This window comes from Lycium ferocissimum, chromosome 3, assembly GCF_029784015.1.
Source record: "Lycium ferocissimum isolate CSIRO_LF1 chromosome 3, AGI_CSIRO_Lferr_CH_V1, whole genome shotgun sequence".
Taxonomy (NCBI): Eukaryota; Viridiplantae; Streptophyta; class Magnoliopsida; order Solanales; family Solanaceae; genus Lycium; species Lycium ferocissimum.
The window spans coordinates 61,554,278-61,572,501 of record NC_081344.1 but is presented as its reverse complement, the minus strand read 5'-3'; positions in this window follow the sequence as shown (position 1 = coordinate 61,572,501).

Here is an 18,224-nt window from a genome sequence, read left to right as displayed (position 1 = left end):
GCACTTATAAAACCCTTTCTTAAACCCATACACTATGCCATACCACCCCCTTTCAAATATTTCTAAATAAATTTAAAATGAAGGGACCCCCCCCCCAACCCACTTTCATTTCATTTAAAAAAACCCTATTCGATATTTGAAATCTTATAGATCCCTTAAGCTATCTAATACCCCCTTAGTCTCATAAGGATTTCATAATCACCTTAAGCTCACATTAGCCTATCCACAAGGTAACACATCCGGAATTTTTGAGGTGTAACACCTTTTCCTTGCAGGTACATACTCCCATAAATTTTGCAACTAATCTTAGTCGTAAATGTTCAGCTATCCGAGTCTATCTAGCCGCCTGCACATACATGTGGTAGGTCACATATTTCATAGTCGTACTGGCCTTGGATGGGCCTAATCTTCCTTGATTCTTAATATTCCCTCTTTTCTTCGTTACATAAACGCTCGTTCTTTTGACAAGTCTCTTTTGGACTACAAGTTTGTCCTATCAATGAAGGGCATATCTTATATCAAATTGGCAACCTCAAACCCATTTTTTTCCATTCATACGGTTAATTCTTCCTGCAATACTCGCTTTTCCTTCATCGGGCTATTTCTTTGGTATTACTAGCTCAAAGTAAAACTTCGGAGGGAAATGTTCCGTACCTCGTCCTACCTTTATCTTATACATTCTTGCAAAACAGCTCGTGTTTCATATATCTTTATACCAGTACCTCTGTATAACATCCTTTCCAATATAATCTATGCGATAAGAAGGCCCTCAATGTATCTAGCTCATGTAGTAATGTACATCATATCATTCTTTTACCTCTTCTAAACAATCATATCTTTTCTTTAACATTCAGAACAATAACTATCCTTGGTAAATCTTGCATTCTGTATCCTACCCCATTAGACCTTAAGCATCATCATCCTTATAACTGATACTCTTTTTCGTTATTCGTAATTCGTGCTTTACCTCTTTATACTCGTAAATCATTCACATATTTACACTCAAGTGTCATATTTAAATGTATACCTATCCTTTCCACTCTTACCTCAAGGAGAAAATGCAACTCCCATCTAATCATACTGATATCTCATTAAGATAATACTTGTAAGGTTGCTAACCCTCACATAATAAACACGCATCGTTGTCCAACCGAAAATTCCATCATACTCTCTCTTTCAAGTCCCCAGTCATACCCAAAAGTTATCCTAACAGAATTACACACAATATATATATATATATATATATATATATATATATATATATATATATATATATATATATATATCTCCTCAAGCTTGCTTAAACATTAATACAACACTAATGGTACACTCGACGTCATCACTCATCCCCTCATACTGTACTATCTCCTCTTACTTACAAGTCATTCATATCTTATGGATTCCTCTTGATACCAATCATTCATAATTATGTAGATATAATCTCTCCATCGAACTATGTTCCCGACACGTACTTTTCCTATTTTATTATACCATTGCCTTATTACCACAACATATCTTTTTCCACTGTTCTATCATCATATTCACCATTTTAACCTATCGTCTGACCACAAATTCCACTCTAGATTCCTCTTTAATATTACCCCTTTCCCTAATATAATCAATGGGGTTTTACAACTTATCGTCATTGCATAACATAAGTTATTTCAAAACTATACTTGTTTAATTTTAACACCTCATCAAAGCGATAAATATACCTTCCATCATTGATTGCTCTGGTCCTGAAATTTCGACGGATGTGGAACTTTCCATGGCCTTAATCTAGTGCCCTAATCTGGCACGAATCACCCTAATATGGGCTGGAAAAATTCGTCTTGATATTGTCTTTCTATCGGTTGTTCACCGCCACCCGAAACTTCTACAAATGTACCAACTATACTAACTTATCCGATCTGGCCACCACCTTCTTTTGAACCTTGCTCTTAAGATACCATCAAGTCTTGGTTAATAGGGTCCTCAGGCTGCAAACTCCTCGGTTTCTCGAAAAGCCCTGCACTTTCCGCTGATCTACCATAATTCGAAGCTTAGGGATTGACTACTAGTATCTGCCTTTCCCGTCTTTTGTCAAAGGTGAAACTGGCAACATAGGGGCTTTTCCTGGCTCCTTTATACTTATCAAACTCCATTATACCTGTGGCGTTGATTCATCCCGAATCTCCAGCAGATCTGTTTCCATAGAAGACATGATCTCAGATGGGTCCATCTCAATAGAGGGTACATCCTCACTTGGGTCCTTCTCTAAAGAGTAACTTAATTCTCCCCCTGTCACCATTACAATCCACGAATCGTCATAGTCTTTCCTAAAGGAATTGTCATCAACTATAAAACAGCTGAGATTAGGGTTGAAGATTTACACCCTATGACTCAGCTCTATAGCATGATATGGGATAGAAAGAAGGTAACCATCCTAAATGCCTTGCATCCTCCTATTTATAAGTGTGGCACGCTACGCACACATAAATAAGACTCTGCTGGACACGGCTTGTAGACAGCCCTAGGACGAATGGCTCTGATACCACTTTTATCACGACCCAATCCGAGGGCCATGACAGGCACCTAGAGCTAACCTACCGCGCACCACAAGACATACACCTATCTCATCATAAAATCATACCTGAGTGAGCCATCATGCTAACTCATAAATATCACTAGTTGTGAGGGATACCAGTCCAAAAGATATACAAATACGTCATCAAGATGAGCCCAAGTATACAAGCCGACAAGGCTATCAAAATAGTAATATAATAGAATGCTGATCGAGAATGTCATAGAATATCTAACCGTGCATATCTGTCTACGAGCCTCTATTGGAGTGTATAATAAGAACGGGATAGGGCCCTGCCATACCCATGCAAATGCATATGCAGCCATGCTGACTCACATAGCAACTCCGGAGCAAGTGGAGTGCCACGACACTGCCTACAAAGCGGGTATCCCACTGAGAGATCTGTCAACTTGTATCTCAAGACCTGCAGGCATGAAACGCAGCGCCCTCAGCAAAGAGATGTCGGTACGGATAATGTACTGAGTATGTAAAGCATGAAAAATAACATACTAGAGACATGAAAGTAACATGAAATATGAGAGAGAAAATGAACCTGTACATCTAAGCTGTTTCTATGGACCAATGTTATGCACAATTACTGTGCATGCATGCATGAGGTCATACATATATATATGAGTATACAACGCCTGTCAAGCCATTGTAGGCATCCCATCGTCGCGTATCGGCCAGGATCATCATTATCATTATCAATATTTTCGTATCATCATCATCATCATCATCGTATCATCATATGACCAGCTGATCAGGTGGTAGTGTGTATATAACGCTGTTACCTTCCCCATATCCTATACATATATATAAATTGATAATATATATACATAATATATACTTATATAGCGCCTGTGGGGTCACGGGTCTACATATGTGTGTGTGTGTGTGTGTGTGTGTGTGTGTATATATAATGCAATTCAATCCATAAACGTGATAGGAGTACAAGTGACTCTATAGATCAAACTAGATCTAAGCAAGAATTTCTGAAGATAACTATATGGAGCTTGAATCAAATGGATCATTCCTAACTCTAAGAGTAGAATCATTATGGATTAGTGTTATACTCCTATCATGTTTATGGATTGAATTGTATTTATATTATATATATATATATATATATATATATATATATATATATATAGAGAGAGAGAGAGAGAGAGAGAGAGTAGAATCATTATGGATTAGCGTTACGTGTACGTTTTGTTCATAGGATCATTCCAAAAAGAAAGAAAGGGATAGCACATACCTCAAGTCGTCTAAACAATCCAACAATCGAGCTACTTACAACTAGCACGCTAACCCTATAACAAGGAATACATATATAAACTTAGATGGTGCAGACATCACATATATCAACGAGAACTTGATTCTAAGTAAAATGGGCAACATTCCCCTTACTCTCCAATCACCTCAACATATACAACAACCCATAATAACAATAACAAGCTTACAAAAGTCCTTAAATACTCCTTTCACCGCCATACAAAGAATATACACCAAACAACCCAAAGCATACCCATATACACTTCCTTTTTTCCCAATGAAGGAGTATAATCTCATCAACACACCAACAACATTAAATACTATCCATATGAATGGAAATTAACTCAACATTACAGCCACAACATGCTCAAACAATCCATGAACTCAACAATTACAACACAACACTTTATGACTTTCCTCCATAACTATTTTCACTTTTTAAATCTTGCTAAACCTTCAAATCAACTCAACAAAAGAGATAAGATGAAAAACATGCCTTATATTTGAAGAATTTTAACTCATACAACTTGCTCCAAGACTTAATCACCACAACTCTAAGAAGAGCCAAGAACAACCAGCTTTCTTGGAATTAGTTAAGTGTTTAGTGTTTCATCCTCTCTTGAAAAGGTTTAGATGATTAGAAGTGATTGGGAGAGCTTAGGGGGTCTATTAGGATATGTTTTTGGTGAAAAATGATGACCCAAGGTCATGGAAATCAATTTATAGGCCAAGTCCACCGACTTAAACTTTCTGGAGTTGTCGGACAAAGTGCGGGCCGTACTTCAAAGTACGTCCCGTACTTCAGAATTGTGATTTTTCAGTTGTATTGAAAAGAAGACTCGCTGAACTTGAATTTACATAAGTTAGGGATTCCATAACTCCTCATATTCTTCGAGCTATGCCTCTCTCAAGTTGGACAAAATATCTTGTCCAAAATTCTGCTAAGTTTTCCCAAATTTTCGACAAACTTTGTTTGTTCGATTTGCTCTAATCCTACAACCTTTAGACCTTTGCTTAGAACTTATTAGAAGTTCTCCTTAACCTTATAAGGGTTCCATGACCTCTCCAGCTTACGTTAGTTTACTGATAATGCAAACGACGTGAAAATTTTCGAGGAGTAACATTTTCACCTAGTGCTATAGCTTGCATTTGCATGGGATACCCTCCAGGACAAAAAGGTTACAAACTAATGGATTTTGGCGCAAAGTAATTTTTTGTTTCAAGGGATGTTCATTTTTATGAACATATCTTTCCCTTTGCTTCTAATTCTCCTTATTCTATTCCTCTTTTCCTACTCCTTTAATCTGACATTTTGATCCCATTAACTCCTATCTTCAGAATTTCCTAGTTCATTTTGATCCTCCTACACCCTCTAGTTCTGTTCTCTCTCCACCAAATTCAACCTCTTCTCCTAGTACACCTTCACCTACTTATTCAATTCCTGTTGCACTCCCTAATGTTAGGAGATCCCCCTAGGATCAATGAAGGTGCTTTACCTAGTCATCTTTAAGATTTTATTTGTAATACTATTTTCTCCCAGATTTCACTCATCACTGTCTCACTTCCCCTTCTAAACCTTCCACATTTTCCTTCACCACTCTATCCCCTCAGAATCAACAACTATTTTATTCCATATCCTCTTAGAAAGAACCTACCAGTTACAAATAGGCTTGTTCACATTTAGGATGGAAACAAGCTATGGATTCTGAAATTGATTCTTTAGTAGCTAATGGGACTTAGGAAGTTGTTATTCCTCCAAGGAAAAAGGCTTTACCTTGTAAAGAGATATGTAAGTTAAAGCAACATGTTGATGGTATATTAGAAAGATTAAAGGCAAGACTAGTTCTAAGGGCTGACACTCAAAGGGAAGGTATTGACTATATTGAAACTTTTTCCCCTGTTGTCAAGATGACTACCATTAGGTGTCTTTTATCAATTGCAGTTAAGGAAGGGTGGCCAGTTTCTCAGTTTGATGTGAGTAATGCATTCTTACATGGGGATCTTCAATAATTTTATATGAAGTTTCCAACAGGTGTTCTTTCTCCTAGCCCTAACTATGTTTGTAGGTTGAGGAAATCACTTTATGGCCTCAAATAAGACTCTAGGCAGTGGTATGCTAGGCTTGCAGGGCCTTTGTATTTTAAAGGTTATTCTGCCTCTTTTAATGACTACTCTTTATTTTTTAAAAAGATTGGTTCTTTCTTCTCAATTGTGGTTGTTTATGTTGAAAATATTCTAATTACTGCTGATCATCCTATTGTGATACAAAAATTGAAATCTTTCTTACATTTGGAGTTTAAGATCAAGGATTTGGGACCATTACATTATTTTTTGGGCAATGGAAATTCTAAGGGAAGCTGATGGTATATAATTACTTAGAAGAAATTTACCTCAAAATTACTTTCTGAATTTGATTGCATAGAGTTGCCTCGATCCATTGACCAAATTGAAAGTATTTTCCGGTCCTCCTTTGGTTGATCCAAGTATTTATAGATGTCTTATTGGTAAATTGAATTACTTAATCCATACATGACCTGATCTATCCTTCACTGTCTTGACACTGAGCCAATATATGCAGCATTCTTGTATTGATCACTTCAATGATACTTTACGAGTGTTGAAATATCTCACATCCAATCTTGCTCAAGGGATTTTCTTGTATAAAATCCATCCTTTTCTCTTTTAGCTTTCTGCAATGCCGACTTGGCTTCTTGTCGTGATTCCTGTCGATTTGTTTCTAGATTTTTCATCAGCATAGGTGGATCTCCTATTTCTTGGAAATCCCAGAAGCAAGCTTCTATATATCTTTGATCGGCTGAGAGCGAGTATAGATCTATGCGTAGGCTTGTTACATAACTCACATGGCTCACTCGATTACTTGACGATCTTTCTGTTCCTCCAAAAATACCGGTCCCCCTTTTTTTTTTGATAGCCAAGCTATGATCCTCATAGCTCGTAACATCGTCTTCCACGAATGCACTAAATATGTTGAGTTTGACTGCAATTTTGTCCGTCAACAGTTTCTTTCCGGTCTTATCTCCCTTACTTTCGTTCCATCTCAGTCTTAATTAGCAAATCTAGTTGTGAAACCCTATCTACTCCTGCTCACAATTCCATATTGGGCAAGTTGGGGCTTTCTTCGATCCCTCAAACTTGATGGGGGATGTTGGAATTGATCATCCTTATTTAATTTTGAATCAATAAGAAGGTGATGATGTGAGGAAGAAGAAGAAGAAGTCAATTCAAAATACCCAAATCCAAATATCCGACAATTCAATATGTTCGAAGGTTTCTGTTGAAGAGAAAATAAATTTAGCTAAAGAGGATATTATACAAATTGTCTCCACATACGTATATCTCAGCCATTAAAGTTGATCCTGATGGATCTAATGTCAGCACCTTTTTGAGGATCTCGCGGGCACATACCAATCTCACCTCGGTAGGCGAACCCTTAAACACAATCGTTGCTCATTCCAATCTTAAAACAGGATCCATTCAATAATAAATAATAAACATAGCCAATGTAAATAACTCTTTTTATAGATAAATGGAATTTTATTACAAAAGTGGCTTAAACATAACAACCTTCCCAAAACTTAGTCTAGACTAGTACAAGAGCGACTAAGATTTTGAAGGTACAATACTCAATATAAGTAAATAAAATTCAACCTCCATCTAGGAATGAAAATGATGGAGGTCTTCAAGATAGGTACCGTGTATCTTCCAGAACTCTCGAATCAAGCTGTCAACCTATAAGACTCTACACCCCGAATGGGATGTAGCAAGAGTAGTATCAGTACAACACTAATAAGTATCATAGGCCGACAGTGGGTAGAATAACATAACGACAATTAGATATCATAAATAAACATGGTAGGCAGGTTCTAAGTCCAACTCTATGTATCTCAAAACAAGCTTTATCCTAACTCAATTTGATTCAAAAATTAACAAGTAGTCAAGGTATTTAGTTTCCCTAATACCAACCATTTATGAGATTTCCCCACATTTAACAAGTATGCCACAACGACGTCCTTTCCCAATCCCTACATCATTTACTAAAGCTCTCAAGGAAGACCACTCATAAGTCAACATACAATTCGATAGGCTCGAATAACAAGGAATAATAGACCTTCTCACATTTCAAAACTCAAACACAATCACGCCCAGTAGATCATTATCGCATATCATGGACAATCTGGGAAACACTTATTAAATATCAAATCACAGCAATTGGTTATAGCAACTAAACCCAATCGTTACAAGCCTTAGAGGATTACAATCATAAATATAAGATACAATGCAATGTGTATATGGTATGAATGCAATGCATACTCAATGATACGCACACACTTCAAGCGAAATATCTCGTCGCTTCGGCAGTCATGACCCATGGGGGACCGCTAAGTCTATATACTTGCGTAATGCACAGCCCGATCCAATAGTGTTATATCCCGTATTTTGTACATCGGGACAATCCGGGTTAACCACGATAAGTTAGGGACAAGACTATTCCGGGATACAAAGTCGAGACTTTTAACCATGATTTATTTAAAGCATAAGTTGCTATGATTTGGTGGCATGGAATATTAAGGAAATTTGGGGGTTAAAAATGAATACTTGGAAGTTGAAAATTCATGAAAATCAAGGCCATGTGGCCGGCCACATGGGTGTGGGACAAAGGCCACATGGAAGCCTATTATATGCATCAAAAGATGACTAAGTCTTCATCTTCAACACTTAGAGAAAGATCAAGAAGCTTGGAGAAAAAAAAGGGCCAAGGTATTCGGCCATAGCTCCAAAAAATTTAAGTCCAAAAATAGCCATCAAAAAATAAGTTTTTTCTAGCAAATCAACTAATTGGAGGTCCCTTGTTAACGTGGAGTCGTTGTTGGAGTCAACAAACTATTTGTTTTCATCATTTGCAAACTCTAGCTAGTTGTGAAGTTGAAGAAGGAAGGTAAGGTTTAATCTTATTTTTATATGTTATAGATGGTTTATGTGTGTTGTAGTATGTAAAAAGGGATGAAACTCATGGAATATTGCATGTGGAAGTGAGGCCGTGTGGATGGGTGTGGACGTGTAGGTGTGTATGTTGTGTAGGAGTGGTGAATTAATTCTATTTAGCATGTTTGGTTATTGTAGTGTGTTGAAATGAATGAAAATCATGAAGTTTGTATGTGGGTGTGTTGGCCGAATATAGCCTCTCATGGATGGCAAAGAATGAATTAAATTTTCTTAGAGTTTTGGTTGTTGTTGTTGTTATGTGGATTCTATGTTGGAAATGAGAGTTTAATGATTCAAATTGATGTTGTAATTGTTGCGGGCTGATTTGGAAGTTAATGCGTTTCTTATGTAATTTTTATATTTATGAAAATGATATTGTCAAAGTGTGGATTTGTTGGTGTAATTCATGAATTTAGGAGAAAGGAATATAGTTGTGTTGTTCTCGGGTTTGGGGGCAGTTTCGGGTGAGTTGGAACAATGTTTGGGTTGTTTGAAATATTGTGTGAATTGTTTAAAATGTTCTTGAATATTGTTGGAATGGGTTCGGACTAGTATTTGAATGTATGAGCGTTGATGTTGATTTGAATGTAAGCCGTTGAATTGAATATAATGGAATGTTGTTGAATGATGTATAAGAGAGTTACTAATGTTATAATGCATTTCGGATTGGTTGTTGATGTTGTTAGAATGATTGTTGGTGTTGTTGTTGTTGAATTGGCCGAGTTAAATTCTCGGGGTTGTTGTATTTGTTGGAAATGCTGCCCAAATTTCTGTAGAATTTAGTGTTCGCTTGGAATTGCATTCCTAAGTCTCTATAGGTAATGTTTGGCGTATTATGACGTACTTGTAGATCTTGGGGAGCCCGAGGTTTGAGTTTGGATTTGCTTTGAGAGCGGACGAGGTATGTAAAGCCTACCTTTTCTTTCTTTTGGCATGTCTTAGTTGTAAGTAGGCTAAGATCCGAGCCTCGGGGTAACTCTATTCATAAGATCCGGGCACATCTATGATCCTTATTTCACTTCTTGATGTTCATAGCCTTAACATAGCCAAATTATGGTCCTTGTACCCTTTGTTTGGTTGAAAACTAAGTGTTGCATAAAGAGTTCCGTTTTTGAAAGATTCTGTAACTACGAACGACTGTAACTTTGTAAACGAACCGGATTGCCCCGATAAGCTCGTAGGAGGCTCGTAGTGTATCATGATTCTAATCTTCATAGCGCGGGCTCGGGTTGAGTTGCTACTCGCCCGTGGGCCCCACAACTTCCTTTGTATCGTTCGATGACTTCGAAAGAATTTAGTATGACTATCACCCTAACCCCGATGTATAGTTAATCTACTTATCTTTTGAGTTCGTAATAATGATTTTTATGCATATGGTTACTCACGACTCTGCTCGTGCACTCTGTTGTATCTTTTGCCGAGTCGTGCGCACTATGTTATACTCCGGTGTTATGCTGTGTTATGGTTCACCGAGTTCCTCGCTAGAGGGCCGGGGACCCTATATGCTTTGGTGTTATGCTGTGATTATGGTGTTATGATGTGTTATGGAGATATGTCGGGTTACGGAGATTTGAAACCTTCTGGTGTTATGCTGTGTTATGGCGCCAATGACGGGCGGGCGACCATATTCTTTGAGCCCCATGCATGACTTGTGTTTTAAAAGTAAACGTTTTGGTATTTTGAATATTTCACTTACTTTCTGTACTTCTGTTTCGATTATGATTCTGTTTACTGTATTTCTGCTTTGCATACTCGCACATATTCCGTACCGACCCCTTTCTTCGAGGGCCGCGTTTCATGCCCGCAGTACGTACGCCCATTTCGGTGATCCGCCAGCCTAGGACACCTATTCTCCGCTGTTCGGAGTGCTCCCTTTGTTCGGGAGCCTATATTTTGGTATATATATTCTTCGTCGCATATGTGTATATTTGTTCGGGGTACGACGGGCCCCGTCCCGTCATATGATTCGTTGTTTTGTTTAGATGTCCGCGTGGACATATATGTGGCCGTGCCTATTCCGTACGGGTGTGTTCGTATGTTATATGTTCTCGGGCGATCCCATTCGTCGTGGCCTTTGTCGGCTTGCATTTGTATATATTTTGGGCCGTTGTGCCATATGATAGCCTTGCCGGCTTCGTGATAAATATGTTTGTGTGTGAGACGCTTTTGAGACGTCGTACGATATTTGTATACGTATAATCCATCCGTATGTGATTCGGATTAATGAATGTGTTTGGGTGCCGGCTCGGGCACTAGTCACGGCCACGGGGTTGGGTCGTGACAAAAGTGGTATCGCAGCGGTTCGTCTTCGGAATGTCTACGTAGACCGTGTCTAGTAGAGTCTTGTTTTTCGGTGTGTTGTGCACCACATTTATAAGGGGAGGCTGCGGGACATTTAGGATGTTATCTTTCCTTCTGATCCTAGATCGTGCGATAGAGCTGTATTATCAGGATGACTCCCTCCTAATGAATTGTTATGTTTTTAGCGATGCCTCCGAGGAAGGCAACAGCCGCCCAGAAGGGCAAGTCTACAGCAGCGGGGGAGACCAGCCAGGCCCGGAGAGTTACTAGGGCCCGTGCTGAGCCCGTGCCCGAGGTGGTGCCCCCGACAGCCAGTTCGGCTACCCCGCCAGTATCAGAGGGACTTGGAGCAGCAGCAGCTGCAGGTCCGGGGGCGGCTCCACCGCCAGCTCCCGAGGTTCGAGTACCCGAGCCTCCAGCTCCTCAGCCAGGGGCGGAGGACAGGGCTATGCGAGATGCGGTCCAGTTATTGACCAGATTGATGGCGGGGCAGGTTCACAGGAGCGAGGGCGAGGCAGGTGATCGTGCGGACGGATGTATGGACGGTCAGAGGGCCGTGATTTCCTCGACTTGTGGTCCCCCGAGTTTTTCGGGTCAAAGTCCGCGAGGATCCTCGGGAGTTTATTAGGGAGATGCGCGTGCGTTACGGCTTATTAAGGCTTCTGAGACCGAGTCTTTTGAGTTGGCGTCATACCGATCGCATGATGTGGCGGCTAATTGGTACGAGTCCCCGGGGCTATCCAGGGGAGAGGTGCTCCTCCGGCGTGTGGGGCGAGTTCGTCGCAGGCCTTTCTTGGCCATTTTCGCGCTCCGACTGCGGCAGCCGCAGTAGACGTATTCTTCGTTGAGACGAGGGGCGGGGAGCGTCGGGGAGTACGGTCTCGAGTTCGATTCGTTGGCCGCATACGCGTCCGCTTATGTAGTCGATATGGACCGATCGGATGCATCGATACGTGATAGGGCTAGACCGTTACTTGGTTGACAGTCGCGAGTGATGGCGGCCCGACCCGGCATGGATATTGCCCGCGTACGGCATACGCCCGTGTGTGGAGGATCGACACGCAGGGCATCGGCCACCGAGAGATTACGCCTGTGGGCCGGCCCGAAGGTGCTAGATCCGCCGGGTATATTTCGGAGGTACGGGGGGCGGGCGACCCTCAAGAAGATAGCGAGATATCCTCCCCGGGGGAAGACGGAGCACACCCCACGCTCACCGCGCGGGGAGATCGATGGTGCAGGATATTCGGGGGCGGCAGCTTCGGGGCTTCGGGCTCACAGCGGATAGGGGTTCCGTCGCCGAGACCACCCGTACCTCCATGTTCCCCACCGTGGGAGGTATCACCCCGGGAGAGTGTTATCGCGCCACCGGCGCTTGTTTTACTTGTGGCCGTCGGGGGCCATCTTACGAGAGATTGTCCATGTGGGGGTGGTGCGAGTAGTGCGGCTCGGCCCCGGGCCGGTTGCCGCCGGTTCATCTTCGTCTCGTAGCTAAGCACCCGCGCGGGCGAGGTACGCCGGACACCCCGGCCGCGGCAGAGGTCGTGGCGGAGCTCCTAGTTCTAGCGGTCCTTCGAACCGCATATATGCCTTAGCGGCCACGGACAGACCGGGGGCGTCGCCCAATGTTGTTACATATATTCTTGGTCTCTCTTCGAGATGTATATGCATCGATAGATCCCGCTCTCTTTATCGCATATTTCTCCCTTGTTGCTAATAAAATTGGGATAGAATCCGAACCGATAGAGCCTTTTGAGGTAGCTACACCGGTAGGAGACTCGTTATAGCCAGCAGAGTTTACAGAGATTGTTCGATAATTATACGTGGTACATTGCACGTTGCGTATCCGATAGAGTTAGATATGACTGAGTTAGATATTATTATGGGTATGGATTGGCTAGCTTCTTGTTATGCTAATGTCGATTGTCAAAAGAAGGTAGTTCGTTTCAATTTCCAGGGGAACCGAGTTATAAGTGGACAGTAATACAAATCGCCGAGGGTAAGTTTATTTCAAACCTCACAAGAAAAATGATCGAAAGGGCTATATTTATCATCGGTTCGTGTACATGATTTAGTTGCAGGCACCGACTCTTCAACAAATTTCCCGTGGTTAGTGAATTCCCGAGATGTATTCCCGTATGAGCTTCCGTGTCTTCCTCCGAGCGGGGAGATAGAGTTCACCATTGATGTGCCGCCGGACACTCGCCCTATATCTATTCCGCCGTACGAATGGCACTTAATTAAAAGAATTGAGAGGGAGCAAATTTGAGAGACTTATTAGAGAAGGGCTTCATTCGACCCACATCACCCCGGGGGAGCGCCGGTATTGTTCGTAAGAAAGAAAGATGGGTATTTGCGGATGTGTATTGATTACCGGCACCGAATAAGGTAACCATAAAGAATAAATACCCCTCCCCCCAGGATTGATGATTTGTTTGATCGGTTGCAGGTGCCAGGTGTTTCTCGAAGATAGACTCGCGGTCGCTATCACCAGTGCGGGTACGAGAGCCGTACATTCCTAAGACAAAGATTCGAGACCCGTGCATGGGCATTATGTTCCAGAGGATGTCTTTTGGGTCGACCAATGCTCAGCCATATTTATGGACCTGATGAATCGGGTATTGAGACCGTTCTTAGATATGTTCGTGATTGTATTCATTGATGACATCCTGGTTTATTCACGATCAGAAGCAGAACATGCAGATCATTTGAGGACGGTACTTGGCGCACTTTCCGCACCGAAATTATATCTAAATTTTCTAAATGTGAATTCGGTCGACTTCCGTGGCATTCTTGGGGCATATTATTGGAGCTGATGGCATCCGGGTGGATACCCAGAAGATTGAGGCCGTAAAGAATTAGCCGAGACCTACGACACCTACTGAGGTGCGTAGCTTTCTGGGATTGGCCGGTTATTACAGGAGATTCGTAGAGAAGTTTGCTTCGATTTCAGCGCCTTTAACAAGGCTAACTCAGAAGGGAGCCAAGTTCGGGACCGATGCTTGTGAACATAGCTTTCGATTCTTTCGAAAGAGAAGTTGACTACGGCTCCGGGTTCGACCCTTCCCGAGGGACCAGGTGGGTATGTTATCTATTGTGATGCCTCTGGTATTGGATTGGGGTGTGTATTGATGCAGCATGGAAGAGTCATAGCTTATGCCTCCCGGCAGCTCAGAAAGCACGAGAGAAATTATCCTACTCATGATTTGGAGCTGGCCGCGGTAATTCATGCTTTGAAGAGATGGAGACATTATCTATATGGTGTTCACGTTGATATTTATACAGATCACAAGAGCCTCCGTATATCTTTAAGCGAAGGAGTGAATTTGCGCGTATGAGGTGGTTAGAGTTGCTGAAAGACTATGACGTCGATATCTTATATCATCCTGGGAAAGCTAATGTTGTAGCAGATGCACTCAGCCGTAAGTCTATGGGCAGTCTAGCGGACGTGCCATCTGAAAGGAAAGAAATAGTTCGTGAGATCCACCAGCTAGCTAGTCTTGGAGTCCGCTTATCGATTCCGGAGATATTGGGATTGTCGAGGAATTGCTGAATCCTCTATTACGGAGGAGATAAAGCGGCGTCAGTATGAGGATCCTGTTCTGGCACAGTACAGAGACGCAGCCCGTGAAAAGGAAAAGACCCCGTTCGAGATTACACCTGATGGAGCATTATTGCACAGGGGCAGATTATGTGTACCTGATGTTGCAGGGCTGCGGCGACAGGTTATGGGCGAGGCACATTATGCCCGCTATTCTGTTCACCCAGGGTCGACGAAGATGTATCATGACCTCAGATGCTTATGCGGTGGGATGGTATGAAAAGGGACATAGCGAGTTTGTTGCTCGGTGCCGAATTCTCACGGCAGGTTAAGATCGAGCATCGAAGCCGGGGTGGATTATTAAGGAGATGGAGATTCCGACTTAGAAGTGGGAAATCATTAATATGGACTTCATTATAGGCTTACCTCGCACTCCACGGAGGTATGATTCCATATGGGTTATTGTTGATGCCGACAAAAATCAGCCCATTTCCTTCCAGTCAGGACTACTTATTCAGCGGAGGATTATACTAGATTATTTATTAAGGAGGTAGTGAGACTTCACGGAGTTCCCATATCTATTATCTCCGACAGAGGTGCCCAGTTCACGCCTAACTTCCGGAGATCATTTCGGGAAGGATTGGGGACACGGGTGAGTCTCGGTCGCATTTCATCCTCGGTCGACGGACAAGGCCGAGCGCACTATTCAGACGCTGGAAGATATGTTGCGGGCCTGTGTTATTGATTTCGGGGTAGCTGGGATGATCATTTGCCGCTCGTTGAATTTGCTTATAATAATAGCTACCACTCCAGTATCCAGATGGCACCATATGAGGCTCTGTATGGCAGGAAATGTAGGTCACCGATTGGCTGGTTTGATGTTGGCGAGACTAAATTAATTGGCCCAGATATGATCCAGCAAGCAGTTGACAAGGTGAAGCTTATTCGGGAAAGGTTATTAGCAGCCCAGAGTCGACAGAAATCATATGCAGATAATCGCCGTCGACACTTAGAGTTCCAGATTGGTGATTGGGTATTCTTGAAAGTGTCACCTATGAAAGGTGTTATGAGATTCGGCAAAAAGGGAAAGCTCAGTCCGAGATATATTGGGCCATATCAGATTGTTCGCAAGATAGGCAAGGTTGCCTATGAATTAGATCTACCAGCTGACCTGGGAGCAGTGCACCCGGTATTCCACGTGTCTATGCTCCGCAAATGCATTGGTGACCCCTCCAGAGTATTTCCTGTAGATGATATCCAGGTCACAGAGGAGCTATCCTATGAAGAGCATCCTATAGCCATATTGGATCGTCAGGTAAGAAGGTTGCGGAATAAAGATGTGGCTTCCGTTAAAGTGCTATGGCGAAACAATAACCGGGAAGAAATGACCTGGGAAGCTGAGGAGGAGATGAAGAAGAAGTATCCTCACTTATTTCCGGTGCCTACAGGTAATTTAAATTCCTTACTTGACTATGTTGATCAATGAATGAATTGTGTATGATAGCTATAAAAGAAACTCCCCCGAATTGTTTGTAAGACCCGTAGGGCTAGTTTAACTTTTGAGGATGAATGTTCTAAAGGGGAAAAGGATGTTATATCCCGTATTTTGTACATCGGGACAATCCGGGTTGACCACGATAAGTTAGGGACAAGACTATTCCGGGATACAAAGTCGAGACTTTTAACCATGATTTATTTTAAAGCATAAGTTGCTATGATTTGGTGGCATGGAATATTAAGGAAATTTGGGGGGTTAAAAATGAATACTTGGAAGTTGAAAATTCATGAAAATCAAGGCCATGTGGCCGGCCACATGGGTGTGGGCCAAGGGCCACATGGAAGCCTATTATATGCATCAAAAGATGACTAAGTCTTCATCTTCAACACTTAGAGAAAGATCAAGAAGCTTGGAGAAAAAAAGGGCCAAGGTATTCGGCCATAGCTCCAAAAATTTAAGTCCAAAAATAGCCATCAAAAAAATAAGTTTCTTCTAGCAAATCAACTAATTGGAGGTCCCTTGTTAACGTGGAGTCGTTGTTGGAGTCAACAAACCATTTGTTTTCATCATTTGCAAACTCTAGCTAGTTGTGAAGTTGAAGAAGGAAGGTAAGGTTTAATCTTGTTTTTATATGTTATAGATGGTTTATGTGTGTTGTAGTATGTAAAAAGGGATGAAACTCATGGAATATTGCATGTAGAAGTGAGGCCGTGTGGATGGGTGTGGACGTGTAGGTGTGTATGTTGTGTAGGAGTGGTGAATTAATTCTATTTAGCATGTTTGGTTATTGTAGTGTGTTGAAATGAATGAAAATCATGAAGTTTGTATGTGGGTGTGTTGGCCGAATATAGCCTCTCATGGATGGCAAAGAATGAATTAAATTTTCTTAGAGTTTTGGTTGTTGTTGTTATGTGGATTCTATGTTGGAAATGAGAGTTTAATGATTCAAATTGATGTTGTAATTGTTGCGGGCTGATTTGGAAGTTAATGCGTTTCTTATGTAATTTTTATATTTATGAAAATGATATTGTCAAAGTGTGGATTTGTTGGTGTAATTCATGAATTTAGGAGAAAGGAATATAGTTGTGTTGTTCTCGGGTTTGGGGGCAGTTTCGGGTGAGTTGGAACAATGTTTGGGTTGTTTGAAATATTGTGTGAATTGTTTAAAATGTTCTTGAATATTGTTGGAATGGGTTCGGACTAGTATTTGAATGTATGAGCGTTGATGTTGATTTGAATGTAAGCCGTTGAATTGAATATAATGGAATGTTGTTGAATGAGGTATAAGAGAGTTACTAATGTTATAATGCATTTCGGATTGGTTGTTGATGTTGTTAGAATGATTGTTGGTGTTGTTGTTGTTGAATTAGCCGAGTTAAATTCTCGGGGTTGTTGTATTATAGGGAAAATGCTGCCTAAATTTCTGTAGAATTTAGTGTTCGCTTGGAATTGTATTCCTAAGTCTCTATAGCTAATGTTTGGCGTATTATGACATACTTGTAGATCTTGGGGAGCCCGAGGTTTGAGTTTGGATTAGCTTTGAGAGAGGACAAGGTATGTAAAGCCTACCTTTTCTTTCTTTTGGCATGTCTTAGTTGTAAGTAGGCTAAGATCCGAGCCTCGGGGTAACTCTATTCATAAGATCCGGGCACATCTATGATCCTTATTTCACTTCTTGATGTTCGTAGCCTTAACATAGCCAAATTATGGTCCTTGTACCCTTTGTTTGGTTGAAAACTAAGTGTTGCATAAAGAGTTCCGTTTTTGAAAGATTCTGTAACTACGAACGACCGTAACTTTTGTAGACAGAACCGGATCGCCCCGATAAGCTCGTAGGAGGCTCTGTAGTGTATCATGATTCTAATCTTCATAGGCGGGCTCGAGTTGAGTTGCTACTCGCCCGTGGGCCCCACAACTTCCCTTTGTATCGTTCTGATGACTTCTGAAAGAATTTAGTATGACTATCACCCTAACCCCCGATGTATGGTTAATCTACTTATCTTTTGAGTTCGTAATAATGATTTTTATGCATATGGTTACTCACG